Below are 21,665 nucleotides of genomic sequence, written 5' to 3'. Positions count from 1 at the left end.
CTATTTTTGAACGTAATCTCCGTGTAATACGACGGCCTTACGCACCCTACTGGTCGCTGTCGGAGCCAATGTCTTGCTGCATCAATAAACTCATCATCCATGTACTGCTTCCCAAGAAATGGGTCATTCATTGGGCCAGACAGACGGAAATGTCGTGTGGCTAGGGCCTCCCGTCGAGTAGACCGTTCGCCTGGTGCAAGTCTCTCGTGTTGACGCCACTTCGGCGACTTGCGTGTCGATGGTGATGAAATGATGATGATAAGGACAACACAACACCCAGTCCCTGAGCGGAGAAAATCTCCGACCCAGCAGGGAATTGAACACGGGCCGTTAGGTATGACATTCCGTCGCGCTGACCACTCAGCTACCAGGGGCGGACTGGGCCAGACAGGCCGAAGTTGTGATGTGCATGATCCTGGCTGTAGTGTTGATCAGGAAGAACAGTGAGCTCCTCTCGCTTGTGCAGACTTGAGTGAGGCCCTCCCTTGTCGTGGAGAAGAAGAAGTTCCTTCGCATTTTTGTGGCGATGAACACACGGAAGTCGTTTCTTCAGTTTCATGAGGGTAGCCCTTTGCACCTCAGAGATGATGGTTGCGGCTTCAGAGTCCCCGAAGACCGTCGCTATGACTCTACCGGCTGACGGTGCGGCTTTGAGCTTTTTCTTCGGAGGAGAGGTGGTGTGGCGTCACTCCATGGGTTGCCATGTTCGACAAAACATTGGCACTATCAGCCTCGTAATGCACAAGCATTTCCCCAGAAATGCTCCTTCGTTGCTCTTTACGGTCTTCTGTTAGGTGGCGAGGAACCTAGTCGGATCACATCTTTGAGTATCTTAACCGGTAGACGAGTTTGTCAGCACTACAACATAGACGTCCAGTTGTGCGGAAGGATGTTGACTGTGATCCGTGGATCACCTGGAATGGTAGTGCCGGTACGCTCCAGTTCCAGTACCCAATACTGCATGAGTAATAGCTGTGTATGGCAACCTGGTACGCGAGAGATCGGACAGGTTTGTGTGGCCTTGTTGCGAAAATGACAGACGCCTCACCCAACGACTCACCCTGCCTTTGTTCACTACCAGGTCTCCCTAGACATTCTTAAAGCCCCTATGAATATCTGCGATGGTTTGGTTTTTCGCCAAAAGAAACTCAATGACAGCTCTCTGCTTGGAATGCTCCTCCGTTACAGATGGTATTCTGAAGGCCACGCAGAACGCCGCCACCTATCGGAAATTCATGGAAATAGTAGCTGCAGTGGTAATATTCCACGATGTCCGACAACAACGGAAGTTGACCTAGAAATAAATGCGTTGCATCATATTTTGAATGCCCCTCGTAATTAATAATAATTGTTGGTTTAAGTCTGTACTATTAATCATTTGGACATACTATACTACGTTCAATACACAGTGCTCTACAAAGGGTAAGAGGAGTTGTGAAATCTGCAAGGGCCAATGATGGGATATGCCCTCTTTCCTGGGCTTATGAACGCATTTCCTGTTTCCGTCGTATCAACAGCTGCCTCCTGTTTCACTTGCAGTGACAGAGGTGATTTAAGCGATTACCGAAAGCTACCACAAAGTTCCCTCAAAGCTCTCCTAGTAAATACTGACAACACGTCCACGTTTCGCTTCTGTACTCGTTAGACCTGATGATGGCATCAAAGCCGAAACCGATCACGAGTTTTAATGAACAAATATCTGACCAAGACATTTACTTCGATTATTTAATGTGTTAGGCAGTTCCATTCATTGGAAACTTCGCTTCATAATCTTACTCCTATTCCTCTGTTACAAACGGCAGAAATAACGTTCTTTGCAAAATCAGTGGATCCGTCAGCGTTCCTCTTCGATGTCTTTGGAAGTAGACAGCACAATGCTTATTCCACTGAGAAGTTGTCAAGTTATCGTGATCTGATGTTATTGTGAAGAGAGAAAAATTTCGGATATCGACAGTATAATAACTAGCTTCAAACTAGTACGCAATATGTGTCGCCTTAGTGCAACATGGCTTCGTTTAACGTCCTATTGTTGCGGAAATGTTCCACAAAAATTTCATGAATTCGTTATTATTCAATACGATGGATAGTTCTAACTCATGGAACACGCTAAGAATGTGACAACTATGTTGGATTCAATTGTAGTCATTATCTACTTCTACGTCCTACATCAACGGAATGTAATTTACGAGATCCAACGTCAGCAGACAAAAATTTAAGTCAGACACAATACTACCGTCAAAGCTCTAGCGCATCGAAATAAATGAATCACAAAACATCCGCGAAATACTTGCAGACATGGATATAACACCGACGAAAATGGTTCTGACACAGATATCAGTTCTCTTATCAGCGCATATTTCAAGCGACGGCAGTGGCTATGTAGACGGCGCCGGCATCGATGATAAGAGATTCTCGGTTGTAAACACCACAGTGCTGATGGCGATAAAGCAGCGGAGCAGGGTCTCTTCGGTCGGCAGCAACATCAGCCGTCGACCCTGGTAATTTTATTGACTTAACCATCTCTTATGACCGATTTATATATTGGTGTGCAACTAAGAAAATGGCTCACAGTGGGTCAGAATCATGAAAAAGCGGCCATAAATAAATAAAAAAGTTTGGAGTTAAATAGTTTCGTTTAATAGTTTGGCTAGAATAAGGAGGGCAGTATTCAACCCCGATCTTAGAAGCGGCAGCTCTTTCTTCCCAACGTTGAATTTCAGGTCCAACGCGACATTCATTTGTGAGCCGCGCTCTGAGCTAGCCAGGCTGCGAAAGCACTGCGTCGTTAGAATGAAACATTTTTGTTCAGCGGAATCAGACTGAAGTTTTTTTTAACTGGAGGCTGTTCCACAAGAAATACTTAATTAAGACCAATTATTTCGTTGTTTAATCATTATTAACAACTGCAAACAGAAAAATTGTAAAATTCGAGCGAAAAAAATGTAGGCTTTAGATTCCTCGACATTCTACCTACTGTTTCACCCCGTCTTAAACATGTACTATTATCTTCGCGAATCAGCCTTAAAATCCAGCTACCAACCGCGACTACGACTTTGAGCCATTTTTCAAGCGACAGTTGCAAAATACCGTTATTTACTCTGAGGAAAAAGAACTAAAAATTTTAATAAACTACGAATAAAACACATACGCACGTACAATTGTTATTTACATAATTTCGCCAATAACCTGCTACAACACAGCGATATACTTACTAAAATTATACGAGTCGGGAAGCTGTCAGGGTACACGTAGGAATCAACAAAGAAGTTAATAAAGCAGTATTGTCTGAACATGGACCGAAGTCTTCTCACGTGAAAAATTTGCAGGATCTGTTTCAGAGTCGTTTAGCAACAGTCGATCCCTATGTTTGTTCTTTACGGTAACGACATACAGGGAAAGTGAAAACTTCACTGTCTGAAGCTCTTGCTCTCCTGGTACCTACTACGAGGAATCAGATGCTCAGGTAGATGAAGAGGCTACAAATGTTGGTGAACAAGAAGGTGAAGAAGTAAATGAAGACTAAGAAAACTTATTAATCTTTCAATTTTTGTTACTAACACGTATTTTCTGCAATAAAGACAGTAATAACTGCAGTTTTGTAATAAATTTTAAGATTAAAATTATAAATGTTCACCTTAAACATTATTGTTGCTGTTGTGGTCTTCAGTCCAGAGACTAGTTTGATGCTGGTTTCCACGCTACTCTATCCTGTACAGGCTTTTTCGTCTGCCGAGCCTTGGTTGGAACGATGGCGTGTTAAAGTAAACGTTGACAAGTGCGAAGCAGTTCTGTATACACGCAGACCGAAACTACTGCGTAAACATCAACACAGTACACAGATAACACTACATACACGCCCAATACTTTTCCGAGAGAAAGTCAGATATCTCGGTGGCTGGCTGGACCAGAAACTTACATGGGGGGCCCACATCGAATACGTTGCCAACAGAGCGTATGCGAGGCTCAAACAACTCTACCCAATGCTCAACTGGGAAAGCACACTGAATAGGATGGTGTCGAGGTCCATATATATGACACTGATTAGACCTCTGATGACATACGCAGCTCCCGTCTGGGGATATGCAGCTCCTAAACGCCTTCCTTACTATGGGAAACTATGATTACAACCATAGGTGGAAGCATAAGTAGCCAAAGACACTACTAGCTAGGGCATAACCACCTACGCCAAGCTAACATACACCAACAAGCTACAACCGTCGGCAAGCCCCTGAATATCAGCAACGTTGACTGGATATACCAGCTGCTATTAAAGCCGACCAACAGGCTACAGCAGGGACACCGGCGAGCTCGCCCACTGACGCACAAACAAATCGCCAACATCACCCTACACTGTGCATCTGATATCTGACCTATCGGACACAAAACGATGATGAGCCTAACTGTTACAGGCTTGCTGACGCTGACCGAGAGATCAACACCGGCACCCAGCGACAGCCGCCGAGTAACAGCACCGCACAACGTCAAAGGTATGGACATGCATGATACCCACTACTAACAAAGCCTATCATTGCATGACCTGTCGCAGGCAGCAAGACATCCGCTAATGCTCTTACTATCCGACCTAACTATCGCAGAGGTTTTTCTCCCTTGGCTTTTGCCTTGGAATTTTTTTTCCTCTGCCCTTCAAACCACTACACTTAGTTTGACTTTCGACTCAATCTGTCTCCAGATGAGCGCGTATTAATGGTTAACCTTAACCAGACGTGCGCAAACATCGCAGTACCCACATCCTGTGACACCTCACTTTAGTGAAAAATAACCCTTATGCAGAGATGGCAATAGACCTTTTGAGTTGGCCATTATGTCGGTGTGGGCATGGAGGGGCTGCACCTCTAAAAAACAAAAAATCTGTACAAACTGTAAATAGCCTTTCACTCCCTGTATTTTACCCCTACCACCTACAGAATTTGAGAGAGAGCATTCCAGTCAATATTGTCAAAAGCTTTCCCTAAGTCTACAAATGCTAGAAACGTAGGTTTACCCTTCCTTAATCTATCTGCTAAGATAAGTCGTAGGTACACTATTGCCTCGCCTGTTCCAGCATTTCTACGGAATCCAAACTGATCTTCCCCAAGGTCAGCTTCTAGTAGTTTTTCCATTCGCGTCTAAAGAATTCGTGTTAGTATTTTGCAGCCATGACCAATTAAACTGATTGCTCGCTAGTTTTCACTCCTGCCTACATCTGCTTTCTTTGGGATTTGAATTATTATATTCTTCTTGAAGTGTGATGGTATTTGGCGTGTCTCGTACATCTTCCTCACCATATAGTGGAGTTTTGTCAGGGCTGGCTCTCCCAAGACCATGAGTGGTTCTAATGGAATGGAATTTTGTCTACTCCCAGGGCCTTGTTTCGATTCAGGTCTTTCAGTGCTCTGTCAAACTCTTCACGCAGTATCACATCTCCCATTTCATCTTCATCTACGTCCTCTTCCATTTCCATTATGTTGCCCTCAAGTACGTCGTCGTTGTACAGCCCTCTATATACTGCTTCCACCTTTTTGCTTTCCCTTGTTTGGTTAGGACTGATTTTCCATCTGAGCTCTTGATATTCATACAGGTGGTTCTCATTTCTCGAAATGTCTCTTAATTTTCCTGTAGTCAGTATCTATCTTACCCCTAGTGATATACGCCTCTATGTCCTTACATTTGGTCTCTAGCCATTCTTGCTTACCCATTTTGCACTTCCCGTCGATCTCATTTTTGAGACGTTTGTATTCCTTTTCGCCTGCTTCATATACTGCATTTTTGTATTTTCTCCTTTCATCGACTAAATTAAATATCTCTTGTGTTACCCAAGGCTTTCTACTAGCCCTCGACTTTTTACTTACTTGATCCTCTGCTGCTTTCAATATTTCATTTGTTAAAGCTACCCATTCTTCTTCTACTGTATTCCTTTCCCCTGTTTTTGTCAATCGTTTTCTAATGCTCTCTCTGAAACCCCCTACAACCTTGGTTCTTTCAGTTTATTCAGATCCCATCTCCTTAAATTACCACATTTTCGCAGTTTCTTTCAGTTTTAATCTACAGTTCATAATCAATAAATTGTGGTCAGACTCCATGTCTGCTCCTGGAAATGTCTTACAATTTAAAACCTGGTTCCTAAATCTCTGTCTAACCGTTATATAAGCTTCCAGTGTCTGCAGGCCTCATCCACGTATACAGCCTTCTTTCATTTAAGCCCCATTAATTTTTTCCATATTCTTCTCGCCATACTGGATCCGCCGTTATGAATTTTCAGTTTTCATATATAAGTCGTTAGCAGAAGCCCATTTTTTGTCATATTGGAGCAGGTTTCTTAAATTTCGGCCAGGTTTTCGGGATTCTGTCCACCTGTGCGGCCGCATGCTCTTTCAGAGCAGAGAGGGATGAAAATACCTTACGGAGGCGCCGCCGCTCTCTCTGACTCTGCGGAGCGCCACAAGCTCCAGCCGTTGCCTACTCTGATAACTGGCGACGCTGCGGTCAACGCCACGTTGGCCCACGCTTTCTTTTTCCGACTGTTTCTAGAACAGGATATGTGTACTCGAAAAATAGTAGCTGTCGCTTCTTAGAGTAATACTTCAAGTGTTTGCTTTAGGCTACGCATATTGAACACGTGTGTAAGGACTCTCACCACTCCCAAACTGACGCAAAACTCAATGGTAAATGTCCACGTTTTGGTCAGACGCTGTTGACTGTAGCGTCAACTGCCCCTTGGTATTGCCCATGACCCCAATACTCCGCTTCTTACGTGCACGCCACTACATTTACATCTACAGCAATACTCCGCAAGCCACCTGACGGTGTGTGATGGAGGGTACTTCTGGTACGACTAACTGATCTCTCCATCCGTGTTCTATTCATGAATGGCGTCAGCTCTAATTTCTCGATTTTTTTTTTCTCGTTGTGGTTGTTCTGGGAGACATATTTGGGAGGAAGTAACATGTTGTCCGACTCTTCCCAGAAAGTGACTTCTCGAAATTTGAATAGTAAATCTCTCCGTGATGCACAACGCCTCTCTTGTAGTGTCTGCCACTGGAGTTCCAACATCTTTGTAAAGCTCTCGCGCCAACTGAATTACCCCGTGAAAAAACCCAACATTCTTCTTTAGGTCTTCTCTATCTCTTCTGTTATCCCTCCATGGTAAAAGTCCGAAATTGATGAACAGTACTCAAGAATCGGTCGAACAAACACCTTTTAAGACACCTCTTTATTGGATGAGTTACATTTCCTCACGATTCTTCCTATGAACCTGTCTGGCATCTGCTTTGGTTGTATGTGGCCATTCCACGTAGAGTCGCACCGGATAGTTACTTCTCGATATTTCAAGGTAGGTACTGTTTCCAGCAATTTGCCATCAATAGTGTAGTTGTAAAGTAGTGGATTTATTTTCCTATGTACACGCAATATGTTACATTTGTTTACGTTGAGGGTCAACTAAAAAAGCCTGCACTATTCGTCAAACCTCTGCACGCCGTTCTGAAAATCGATACTATATTCTGGCATTGCTACTTTCTTATAGACAACCCCATCATCTGCTAACAGTTGAAAAGAGCTTCCGAAGCCTTCTATTAGATGATTTATACACACTGTAAACAGTAGCGGTCTTATCACACTTCCTTGGGATCCTCCGGAAATTACCATAACATCTGATGCCTCATTAAGAGCGGCGTGTTGATTTCTAACTGCAAAGAGGTTTTGAAACCAGTTGAAAATCTGATCCGATACCTTATAAGCTCGTATTTCTTTCAGTAAGCGGCAGTGTGAGACGACGTCAAATGCGTTCTGAAGTCAAGGAACGCGCCGTCAACCTTGGCGCCGCTCTCTACAGAGCTATGGAGGAACAGAGCGCGCTGAGTTTCGTAAGATCGCTGTTTTCAGAATTTTGATTTTTATAGAGGCGATTTCCTTTCTCCAATAACCTCATAATTCTTGAGTATAAAAAATGTTCCATAACTCTACAACAGATGGACGTCAACAGTGCAGCCTGTAATTATGTGCACATCTCTCACGACTCTTCTTGAAAACGTGAATGACCTACCCTTTTTTCCAGTCTCTAGGTACCCTTCGTTGCTCCAGCGAACCACGATAAACTGCTGCTAGAAGCGATGCAAGTTCTTCTGCGCTCTTTATGGAATCATACAGGTATCTCATCTGATCCTGATACCTTTTGACTACAAAATTATTGCAGTTGTTGTATTCCGCTATCAGTTGTCTCAATATTTTCCATTTACAAGTTCGTCCGGTGATTGAAATGAGGGATCATGTTTCGATCTTCCGTGGTGGAACAGTTTCAGAATATCGAATTCAGTATTGCGCCTTTTCTGTGCCCTGTCTCCGTCTCGGTGCCATAATGGAGACTGAGTACAGAATAGATTATTTCGAACCGCTCATTGATATTACTAGAGGTAATAGGGGTAATAGAGTAATAGAGTAATAGAGGTAATAGAGTAATTAGGAGATACTAGAAGGTATCAGATAGATTATATAATGGTAAGACAGAGATTTAGGAACCAGGTTTTAAACTGTAAGACATTTCCAGAGGCTGATGTGGACCACAATCTATTGGTTATGAACTGTAGATTAATACTGAAGAAACTGTAAAAAGGTGGGAATTTAAGGAGATAGGACCTTGATAAACTGACTAAACCAGAGGCTGTACAGAGTTTCAGGGAGAGCATAAGGGAAAAATTGACAGGAATGGGGAAAAGAAATACAGTAGAAGAAGAATGGGTAGCTTTGAGGGATGAAATGCAAATGAGATCGAGAGGAAATGCAAAATGGCGAAGCAGGGATGGTTAGACGACAAATGTAAGGATGTAGAGGCTTATTTCACTAGGGGTAAGATAGATACTGCCTACAGAAAAATTAAGGAGACCTTCGGAGAAAAGAGAACTATCTGTATGAATATCAAGATGGCAACCCAGTTCTAAGCAAAGAAGTGAAAGCAGAAAGGTGGAAGGAGTATATAGAGGGTCTATACAAGGGCGTAGTACTTGAGGACAATAGTATGGAAATGGAAGAGGAGGTAGATGGAGATGAAATGGGAGATATGATACTGCGTGAAGAGGTTGAAAGAGCACTGAAAGAAAAGACCTGAGCGAAACAAGACCCCGGGAGTAGACAACATTCCAGTACAACTACTGACAGCCTTGGGAGAGCCATTCCTGACAAAACTCTACCATCTGGTGAGCAATATGCATGAGACGGGCGAAATACTCTCAGACTTCAAGAAAAATATAATAATTCCAATCCCAAGGAAAGTAAGTGTTGAGCCGCGCGGGATTAGCCGAGCGGTCTAGGGGGCTGCAGTCTTGGACTGTGCGGCTGGTCCCGGCGGAGATTCGAGTCCTCCCTCGCGCATGTGTGTGTGTGTTTGTCCTTAGGATAATTTAGGTTAAGTAGTGTGTAAGCTTAGAGACTGATGACCTTAGCAGTTAAGTCCCATAAGATTTCACACACATTTGAACGAAACAGGTGTTGAAAGATGTGAAAATTACCGAACTATCAGTTTAATAAGCCACGGCTGCAAAATACTAAAACGAATTCTTTACAGACGAATGGAAAAACTGGTAGAAGCCGACCTCGGCGAAGATCAGTTTGGATTCCGTAGAAATATGGAACACGTGAGGCAATACTGACCCTACAACTCACCTTAGAAGATAGATTAAGGCAAACCTACGTTTCTAGCATTTGTAGCCTTAGAGAAAGTTTTTGACAATGTTGATTAGAATACTCTCTTTCAAATTCTGAAGGTGGCAGGAGTAAAATACAGGGACCGAAAGGCTATTTGCAATTTGTACAGAAACCAGATGGCAGTTATAAGAGTCGATGGACATGAAAGGGAAGCAGTGGTTGGGATGGGAGTGAGACAGGTTTGTAGCCTATTCCCGATGTTATTCAATCAGTATATTGAGCAAGCAGTTAAGGAAACAAAAGAAAAATTCGGAGTAGGTATTAAAAACTTTGAGGTTCGCCGATGACATTCTGATTCTCTCATAGACAGCAAAGGACTTGGAAGAGCAGATGAACGGAATGGACAATGTCTTGAAAGGACGATATAAGATGAACATCAACAAAAGCAAAACAAGGATAATGGAATGTAGTCGAATTAAGTCGGGTGATACTGAGGGAATTAGATTAGGAAAAGAGACACTTAAAGTAGTAAAGGAGTTTTGCTATTTGGGGAAGAAAATAACTGATGATGGTTGAAGTAGAGAGGATGTAAAATGAATACTGGCAATGGCAAGGAAAGTGTTTCTGAAGGAGAGAAATTTGTTAACGTCGAGTATAGATTTAAGTGTCAGGAAGTCGTTTCTGATAATATTTGCATGGAGTGTAGCCATGTATGGAACTGAAACATGGACGATAAATAGTTTGGACAAGAAGAGAATAGAAGCTTTCGAAATGTGGTGCTATAGAAGAATGCTGAAGATTAGATGGGTAGATCACATAGCTAATGAGGAGGTATTGAATAGAATTGCGGAGAAGAGGAGTTTGTGGCACAACTTGGCAATAAGATGGGATTGGTTGGTACGACATGTTCTGAGACATAAAGAGATCACAAATTTAGCATTGGAGGGCAGCGTGGAAGGTAAATATCGTAGAGGGAGACCAAGAGATGAATACACTAAGCAGATTCAGAAGGATGTAGGTTGCAGTAGGTACTGGGAGATGAAGAACCTTGCACAGGATAGAGGAGAATGGAGAGCTGCATCAAACCAGTCTTAGGACTGAAGACCACAACAAAAACAACATTGATATTACGTAAGACTCAAACCTCTTAGAGCTATTAATCAGATTGTTTGACAAAATTTTACTTCCAAAATCATTGAAAGCTCGTCTCATTGTTTTCCTTATGCTCATTTTCGTTTTATTCAGCCTTTATTTGTCAGCTCGGTTTTGACTTCTCTATAATCTGTGATGGAACTTCCTTTGTTTACGTGCTGTTACACCACAGTGGGTCTCTCCACCCTTTAAGATCTTACTCGGTACATAATTGTTTATGGTGTACTGAAAGATGCTTTTGAATTTTTCCATTTGCGCTCTACATGCTCCTCCCCAGGAATAAGTATTTTTGTTAAAAAAAAATTCCTTCCTGTCTTGACATTCTTGTAATATCCGTAATCGCACATGCTATCACAACGTTATGATCACTAATACCACCTATACGTTAAGTGATTTGAGATGTTCAGGCCTGTTTGTTGCTGGGAATCTAAGACTTCACCTTCACGAGTTGGTTCTCTAACTACCATCTCGAACTAATTTCGGATAAGAGATGCACAACAACGTCACATGAATGCCTGCCTCCGGCACCAGTTTGATTACATGACTCCTCCAGTCTACAACTGGCAAGTTGAAGTTACCCCCTACTACAACGGAATGTTGAGGAAACTCATTGATGATATTCTGCAAGTTCTCTCTGAAGCGTACTACCATTATACCTCCTGATGTGGTCTATAAAAGCAACCGATTACCATTTTTGCCTTATCTGTGATGCATAGCTTCAACCAGATTGATTCGCATCCGGAATCGCTAGATATTACCGGTATCTTTATTGCAACGAACACAGCGCCACCATTGGTGACTAATCTATCCCTACGATAAATATTCCAATCCGAATTTAGGATTTCGTTGCTATTCATCTCCGGTTTCAAATAGCTTTCTGTTCCTAATACTATCTGGGCCTTAAACATTCAATAAGTGATACTATTTCTGAGCCTTACCATGCCCGCCCCTTCGGTTTCCTAATACCATATTAATATTTTCTATTCCCGATCTGCAGGACGAGCATTCTCTGAGAATGATGTGCCTGATGCATCTTCGGCAGCCAATCCATCTCTGATCGAAAGGGAGGAAAGGAGGGTGGGTAGTACATCTAACCTAAAAAACAGTAGCTGGCTTTTTATTGACTGTCCTCGGTCCAGAGGCGCTACATTCATACAGCTGATGCCATAGGCCCTGCACTGTCAATGGACCCGCAGCAGCACTCCCCATTTTTTTTGGAGTAAAATATATGGAGTTACTGAAATCTTATACTACATTACTTCCACCACTTTTTTCAACTAACGTGCCTTTACATTAGGTTTGTCTATCATCTTCGAACACATTTCTGTAAATTTTACAAGCGCTCTTCAACATCTAGCCTGTTCAGATAATGCAAGGAGTTGTTTCTCACCCGCCAAAATCCAAAAATCGTAGCCGCATTGTGGCCGCTAGTCACCGTCATCACAACTCCACTGCAGGGTAGCCTTCCCTCCAACAACATAGGTTGTACGGCACAGTCTGATTGCCAGGCGCAACCGAACCATTTGCAATTTGAGGGCCCGCAATGAAAGTCGACAGTATAACCCGAACTATATAGCAAGTCAGCAGTCATGTGTGACAAGTGGTGCTCACTTTCTTTTCACTGCCCAAACAAGGATATAATCTGCATTCCGCGGTTCCAATTCCATCGAACTCAGCAGTTAGAAAGCAGATCACTCCCCGAGGAGCTTCGATCTATTCGCCAAAGAAATCGCGCCATCCACGGACGACGACTCCTGCGAGAAATCAGCAGTCCAGCGACAACGGAAGAAATCGCCACTGAGTGGTGCTTATACCGGAGAGAATATAGCCGTATTCACTCATTAGCATTTATTCTCTGCACGGGACAATGCACAGCCTAGGAATACACTGAGGTCATGGGATAGCAATATGTACACATACAGATGGCAGTAATATCGCGTACACAAGGTATAAAAGGGCAGTGCATTGGTGGAGTTTTCATTTGTACTCAGTTGATAGTAATAAAAGATGTTCGACGTGAATATGGCCGGACGTCGGGAATTACCAGACTTTGAAGACGGACTGATAGTTGTAGCTAGACCCGTGTGATATTCCGTTTCGGAAATAGTTCGAGAATTCAATATTTCGAGATCCACAGTGGACTAGTAGTTGGAGCTAGAACCATGTGACATTCCGTTTCGAAAATAGTTAGAGAATTCAATGTTTCGAGTTCCACAGTGTCAAGAGTGTTCCGAGAATACCAAATTTCACACGTTATCTCTCACCACGGACAACGCGGTGGCCGACGGCCTTCTGTTAACAATCGAGACCAGCACCGTCTGCGTAGAGTTGTCAGTGCTAACAGACAAGGAGCACTGCATGAAGTAACCGCAGAAATCATTGTGGGACGCACGAGGAACTTTCCGTTAAGAAATTTGACGTTATTGGGTTATGGCAGCAGACGACCGATGTGAGTGTCTTTGCTAACAGCAGGACATCACCTGCAGCGCCTCTCGTGGTCTCGTGACCTTATCGGTTGGACCCTAGACGACTGAAAATCGTGGCCTAATCAGACAACTCCGGATTTCAGTTGGTAGAAGCTAGTGGTAGGGTTCGAGTATTCCGGAGACCCCACGAAGCTGTGGACCCAATTTATCAACAAGATACAGCGCAAGTTGGTAATGGGTCCTTAATGATGTGGTTTGTGTTTACATGGAATGGACGGGTCTTCTGATCCAAATGAAACAATCATTGACTGGAAATGGTTACATGGACCCCATGCAGCAGCCATTAATGCACTTCATGTTCCCAAACAACGATGGAATTTTAGGGATGACACTGTGCCATGTCACTGGGCAACAATTGTTCGCGATTGGTTTCAAGAAAATTCTAGATAATTCGTGCGACTCATTTCGCCACGCAGATCGTCCGACATGAATCCCAGTGAACATTTATGGGACATAATCGAGTGGTTTGTTTACGCACAAAATCCTGCACCTCTGTCTTTGCGCAATTGTCAACAGCTATGGATCAATATTTCTGCAGGGGACATCTAAAGAAGTGTCGAGTCCATACTACTTCAAGTTGCTGCTCTTTACCGGGCAAAAGGATGTTCGACATGATATTAGGAGGTATCCAGTGACTGTTGTCAATTGAGTGTATGTGTACAACGATCATATGAGAGTTGAGTATTTTTGTAACTGATAAAAATTAGTATTTTGGGCATAAAGATTTGTAAGTAATTGAGAAGTTGTAATATTTATGTTACGTGCGACCGACAGGGTTTGTTATTGAGTGGTGTCCCGTTTGCACAGACAATCAAAAAATGTTCAAATGTGTGTGAAATCTTATGGGACTTAACTGCTAAGGTCATCAGTCCCTAAGCTTACACACTACTTAACCTAAATTATCCTAAGGAGAAACACACACACCCATGCCCAAGGGAGAACTCGAACCTCCTCCGGGACCAGCCGTGCAGTCCATGACTGCAGCACCTAAGACCGCTCGGCTAATCCCGCGCGGCTTGCACAAACAAATCAGCGAAATCCTGTATGTCGTTCTCAATGTATTGAAGTTACAGTAGCCACATCGATTGCCGCCGAAGTGAAGTTGCAACGCGTAGGTTTACAGTTTACACTAACAGTCTTCACGATAACAGATTTTTGAAAATAAAATAACACGTGTTCTCAACTAACTTTTTATGCTGACTTCAAAACTGTGGTTAGATTCCATCCATCACGTAAAGTTTTTGTATAAGAAAATTAGTTTATTTCATTTTTAGTTATGAAAGCTTTTTGGATAGCGAACTGGGTGCACGAGAATTAATTATTTTTAATGTGAGTGGGGAAACGAGGCAATAAAGACCATTAGAGTGTAAAGATTTTGACAAATCGAAGACATTTTATGTCTGGAACTGAAAACATCTAGCATGAACTGCTTGTAGACGACAAAGAACTTCGGAGTAAGAATTGTAATTCTGTCAGACACAGCAAAGAACCTGGAAGAGCAGCTGAACGGAATGGACAAGGTCTTGAAAGGAGGCTATAAGATGAACATCAACAAAAGTAAAACGAGGATAATGGAATGTAGTCGAATTAAATCGGGTGTTGCTGACGGTATTAGATTAGGAAATGAGACACTTAAAGTAGTAAAGGAGTTTTGCTATTTGGGGAGGAAAATAACTGATGATGGTCGAAGTAGAGAAGATATAAAATGTAGAGTGGCAATGGCAAGGAAATAGTTTCTGAAGAAGAGAAATTTGTTAACATCGAGTATAGATTTTAGTGTCAGGAAGTCGTTTCTGAAAGTATTTGTATGGAGTGTAGCCATGTATGGAAGTGAAACATGGACAATAAATAGTTTGGACAAGAAGAGAATAGAAGCTTTCGAAATGTGGTGCTACAGAAGAATGCTGAAGATTAAATGGGTAGATCACATAACTAATGATGAAGTATTGAATAGAATTGGGGAGAAGAGGAGTTTGTGGCACAACTTGACAAGAAGAAGGGACCGATTAGTAGGACATGTTCTGAGGCATCAAGGGATCACAAATTGGAGGGCAGCGTGGAGGGTAAAAATCGTAGAGGGAGAGCAAGAGATGAATATACTAAACAGGTTCAGAAGGATGTAGGTTGCAGTAGGTACTGGGAGATGAAGAAGCTTGCACAAGATAGAGTAGCATGGAGAGCTGCATCAAACCGGTCTCTGGACTGAAGACAACAATAACAACATTTCGCCCCCTTAGGGATTGATTTTGCAAAAGCAGTGATATGAGTATTTATTTCTATTACAGGAGCCAAATATTAATTTTCAGCTTCAAAACAGGTTGCATAACGAAATATTTCGAAAAACCATTTCATCCCCTCTGCTCTTCCGCCATAGGGGTGTATTTCCAAAAAAAATGAAACACATATTTTTTTATTTATAACCGAGAAGTCAAAAACCAATTTTCACAGATCTCGCTTTAAACATAAATTAGTAGTTCTTTAATAATGATTTATTTTCAAACATTTTTTTCACCCACTATTTTACCTTCATAGGGGTTAAATTTCCAAACATGCTGAAACATGCATTTCTTCATTTCTGATCGAGAAACCAAATACCAATTTTTTTGTAGTTCTAGCTTCAAAACTGCTTTAATAGTGACATATTTTCTCAAAGCCTTTGATTCCCTGTTTCTACCCCTTAGGGATGTAATATAGAAAAATTTCTTCTTTAAATACTCTCCGCAAATTTCAAGTTCCTATCTTTAGTGGTTTGGGCTGGGCGATAGTGATTCAGTGAGTGAGTCAATCAGTCAGGACATTGCCTTATACATGTATAAAGATAAATTGCTTCTGTCACTAAGGCGGGTCGGACATTTTTCTTGTCCGCATCTCGTGGTCTAGTGGCTAGCGTTGCTGCCTCTAGTTCACGGGCTTCTGAGTTCGGTTCCCTGCCGGATTGGGGATTTCCTTTGCCTGGGGACTGGGTGTTTGTGTTGTCCTCATCATTATCATTCGGGACAGTGGCGAGATTGTACAGTGTAAAAATTGGACTGTGTCAAAATTGGGACTTTGTACGGGTGCTGATTATCCCGCATCTGAGCGCCCCACAAACCAATTATCATCATCATCATCATCGGAAATTTTCTGAAATGTCAACCTGAGAACGGCTATAAAGCCGAAATCATAATTTTCTGAAAAATACGAATAGTAATTTACAGTTTAATGGGGAAATTTCTTTCAAAACGTTTGCGTATGTTGCGGGAATGCCGCCAGTCCACTGTAACACCTGCGAACTCGTGTTCTCGTCCTCTTTTTCTGAGCTTGTCGAGTGCACTTGTATCTGACAACAGACTCAGGTGAAGAAAGGGCTGCAGGAGAGACTAGCGAGTCAAGTCTATGGGCACAGGGAGACGTCGAGTACGGAGATAACGTCACAGGACTCGCTGGCGAGTTTAAAGCGAGTATACGGAGCTCATATCTGATCTATACCGCCTTCCCAGGGACGCGGCACAATATGCATCGTTCCTACTCTTTTCGCTGGAGGCCATTATCCAGAGAGATATAATGCTTGCGGCCAAGGCACCAGGTTTCCCACATTCCCACTTCAGCCAAAGAATGACAGTATGGCATTTACTGATATCTTCAGATTAAAGCCTCATTAAATGAGCCGTCACAGATTTTTTTATACTGAGATAACGACAGAAACCTACTGCGTGCTACATCATCTCCATCTTTACTCAGAAAAGCTTTACAACAGAAAACAGCGATAGCCAGTTGATTAAAGGCGATACATTTCAAATACCATATACGGGGTGTGTGTTGAAACTAAGTACCGTTTTGGAATTCCGTCGCTGCATCGCCGCGAACGGCACTTGGCGCATGCACGCTGTGTACTGCACTCTGTTGGAAATCCACAGGCGCCATTACAGAGTAATTCGGTGTGTTTACGTTTGTTTGCGAGTATTTAAGATGCCTCCTTCGACTGAGCTGCCAGCCGACACTGAAATACCCGCTGTGATTCGTTTTCTTAGGGCTAAAGGCGTGAAAAAGACTGAATTAAGTCGGACCTGTGATGTGAATGGAGAAAACATTATGAGGGCTGGTATAGCACGGAAGTGGGCGATAGCTTGTAAAGATAGCAGTACAAATTTGTATGATGAGGAACTAAGTGAGCGACCTACAGTCATTACTGCCTAATTGGTGCAAAAATTGATGAAAAAGTGAGATAGATCAGACGTTTTACTATTTCGACCTTATGTGGTTAGTTTCCTCGGGTGTCAAGAAGTATGCTCTATGCAGTTGTTATAGAATGCTAAAATTATCGGAAGTTATGTACACAGTGAGTACCAAAAGTGCTAACAGAGGTGCGCAATAGCCAGTTCTTAGACTTTCCTACAGCGGTACAGTGAGGAAGGTGACCAGTTTTTAACCTATATTGTCATAGGCAGCGAAACATGGGTGTCTTACGTTACATCAGAATCTAAGCAGCAATCCTTGGAATCGCGGCATTCAACAGTATTCAAGAAAGTGAAATTCAGACAAATAATTACAGCCCAGAAAATCATGTGTACGATTTTTAGGGACAGTAAGGGGTTGTTGCGTGTAGATTTTTTGCCTCGTGGAGAGACCATCAGTTCTGTTACTTACCATGAGACCTTAAAAAACTGCACCATGCAATCCAAAACAAAAGGCGTAGAATGCTGAGTAAGAGGATAATTTTGCTTCATGACAATGCCCGTCCACACACGACCAATGGGATTCAAGAGCTAATCGGATCATTTGGCTGAGAACAACTTGATCACCCTCCATTCAACTCCGATCTACATCACCCAGTGACTACCACATGTTGTTGCACTTGAAGAAGCATCTAGGCGGTCAGTACCATAATGACGATGACAATATCAAAATGACTGTGTTGCAATGGTTGTCTCATCACGCAGCATATTTCTGCAAGGGAAGTATTCAAAAGCTGTTGTACGATACGGTAAGTGCCTTAATATTGGTGGGAATTATGCAGAAATGTAGGTTAATCTACAGGCTATCATGCAAAAATAAAATTGCCAATTAAAATCCACTTCTTTTATTTTTATTTCAAAACGATATATACTTAAAAAAACACAGTTCAAAATAAATGTTCAGGTGAAATTTCTAGAGGTAACTGACACCAGTCGCTCCAAGTGTTTTAAGTACTCACACCACAGTTCTCAGAAGAAAGTAGCCAGTTGAAGACTTGCTCAAGTAAGCAGTGAAAATACCGGTGTTTTCAAGTTCTTCAGAAATAGTCATATAGCTGTGAATAAGGTTCTTTGGAATTACTATTGCCTTGGAAACAATAGTTTTTCAGGAAAAGTTTAGCCAACTTAAAACCTGTTTCTTAATTAAAACCTTTCGATTTTGATTTTTGAAAGTAACTGGACTGGAATTTAGTAATTAGTGTTATTTGGCAATGTGTCTTAGTACAGTTGCTGCCCAGTTACACTTTAATGTTAACTTTATAGCATAAGCGCTTGTCTGTTGAAAAGTAAGTTGATTTGGTCTATGTAATTAACTTCGGGTAGCTACTGTATTTATTTCGTACTTACTGTGTTTATATTAGATAAATAAAGCCTCAGCGAATGCGGGCTGGTTCCCCTTATTCCGCCTCAGTTACACTATGTCGGCGATTGCTGTGCAAACAAGTTCTCCACGTACACGTACACCACCATTACTCTACCACGCAAACATAGGGGTTACACTCGTCTGGTGTGAGACGTTTCCTGGGGGGTCCACCGGGGGCCGAACCGCACAATAACCCTGGGTTCGGTGCGGGGCGGCGGAAGGGTGAAGTGGATTGCTGTAGTCGTCGTGGGGTTGCGGACCACTGTGGCTGCGGCGGGGATGGAGCCTCTCTGTAGTTTCTAGGTTCACGGTTAACATACAATACAATACAATATAAAGTAACTGAAATACATGGGCCACTCAAAAAATGTAATTTTAAACACGTAAAAATTGTAATCTCTCAGGTTTTCTCTGCGCAGTTGCTTACTAGTATGCTTCCGAGTGTTTTGTCTAGTTGTTGTTTCAATTTCATGCACAATATCTCGACTACTGACGGAGCCCTGTGAGAGATTGCTGGGCACTCTCACTTTTGATACGGTGTCATGCTGCTTAGTGTTCATAAGGAAGGTGTTCTTTATTACTTGGTTTCTACATTTGATACGATCTGATTTCATTCATGTGATGGAATGTTTGGCAATAGTTAACGCTCTTGCTTGTGTGCTCTAGAGAAGGCATAGCGTAGGCTTTACCTGCGTACGAAGGACGAGGGTGCCAAGTTAATTGACAGTAGTAAAGGCGTACGGCAGCTGAGAGCCGAGGGGAGTCTTTTTTCTGAAGAACAGACGGGCATACCTGGGGGAAACATTTGCCAACAGCCAAATCTCCTGGTCTTATCGTGCAGACACATGGGATGGCGCCGGTCGGTCGGCGGCAGTGTCGAGGGCCAAGGAGTCGCTGCAGCTTTCACCCGCGTATTGTATAAAACTGCTTTGTGGTAGTATTTTGTATCACCAAACTAGTTCTGGGGGTGTCCATCATCAGCAATATATTTCTTATAGTAAAGTACTTACAGTGTATGTTATAGAGTTTCCCCAATGACAATATTTCACAGTGTTCATGTAATAATACGACCAATTGAAAAATGCTCCTATCAGATCACAAAAAATGCGAATGTATTCCAGTTTATTTAAAAGACTGACTGAAAAGTGGGGTACCAGCTGCTTCCTTCTACTTTCCTAACCACCTTTAAAAATTTTCCCAAAAATCTTGGCACACAAAAATATTAGCACTTTTTTAACAAGCAATTCACCACAAACTCCCATAACCTCCTTTAACTGTAACTTACGCACACCCACTAGTCCATCACTGAAAGTTTTTCATACCCATCCACTCCCAGTTGCATTCTCTCACTCACTCATTCAGCTGCATGCATTGTCACCATCTCTGTATATTTCTGTTATTGTCTCTTGCATCACAGACACAGTTGCTTCATTCTGTCCTGTTTCTATCCTCTCCTCTCACTGTCACTACCTCCCTCTTCCACATTGTCATTGTCATATGCTCTGTCTCTTATTATCACTGACTGTCACCTATTTCCACTCCCTTTTCCTTTTTATTACCCCCCTCCGAACACTGACTCTTTTTTCCTAGCACCGTTCTGTCACAGTCAGCTATGTTCCACTTCACTATCTCTCTGTTGCTCTCACAGTGCCACTTCGACTGTCTTCCAGTATATATATATATATATATATATATATATATATATATATATATATATATATATATATATATATATATATTCTTTTGGACATCTCCACACACACACACAAACACACACACACACACACACACACACACACACACACACTGTAAGGCGTCAGGCAACTCCAACACCTTCCATGAAAACCCCGACATGATAAGCAAATCCAGTAGTATGTCACATAGCTCCGAATAAATCGTGACATTAAATTAACTAAAGTAATATGAGTAACGAATGAGAAAATGGAATACCACAGACTAACACAAGAATGCTTAAATGCATGTCATACCTTCCCACCGTGAGACAGACGCAGTTCCGAGGGGAGAAACGAGAACAGAAGCCGAGAGCAGAACCGTGTTAAGCGAGAAGGCCCTACGATAAGGGATGGACACCCACGTCGCCAGCTAACCCCTATGACTACACCACCCGCAAGTTTTTAGCGTGAGACTTTTTCGCGTCTCTGTTACGTTAGGACCACCCCCAGCCCATGTTAAAAGCTAGAGCCCTCCAGAAGAACACTATAGATCTTACGATAACACAAAAAGGACTACATCACCCACAGGTTTTAGCATGAGACTTTTTCGCGTCTCTGTTACGTTGCAAACTTTAAAAAAACATTGCCCCACCATGAAAAGTATAACGTTTCTCATTGGATAGACAGAATTTTTGTAGGTGGAGCTTAAGGTTTACATTGAGACCCTGATTGGTCAGATGAAAACACAGCCAGATAGTTTTTTTTTTAAACCAACTTCGGTAAATTGTAGTAAGGAGAAGTTAAGAGAGAGTTGCTTCCGAGAGGGCGAGCTGGATGGAGCTGCGCCGGCCGCCGCCCCCTGACGAACACCGACAAGGTAATGAACGCACGCGATGCCGCATAACAGTGCATAAAGCTTCACTCAGAACTGCAGAAGTCTCATCTGTTACATCCCCTTTTTGCGTAATACTAGTGTCGATCGTCAATTAAAGCTCATGGTATTCACATTTGCCACTTGAAGTAAACATCTGAAACGCGATGATTTTTCTGTTATATAGTTATTGAGAAGCCACATCACCCACTGTAATTTATGACAAGTTAGATAAGTAATTAAAGATAATTGAGGGTCACTGTAGACCAT

This window comes from Schistocerca americana, chromosome 7 (genome assembly GCF_021461395.2).
Source record: "Schistocerca americana isolate TAMUIC-IGC-003095 chromosome 7, iqSchAmer2.1, whole genome shotgun sequence".
In the NCBI taxonomy this organism is placed as follows: Eukaryota; Metazoa; Arthropoda; class Insecta; order Orthoptera; family Acrididae; genus Schistocerca; species Schistocerca americana.
The sequence above is the reverse complement of the archived record's forward strand: the minus strand, read 5'-3'. Positions refer to the sequence as shown.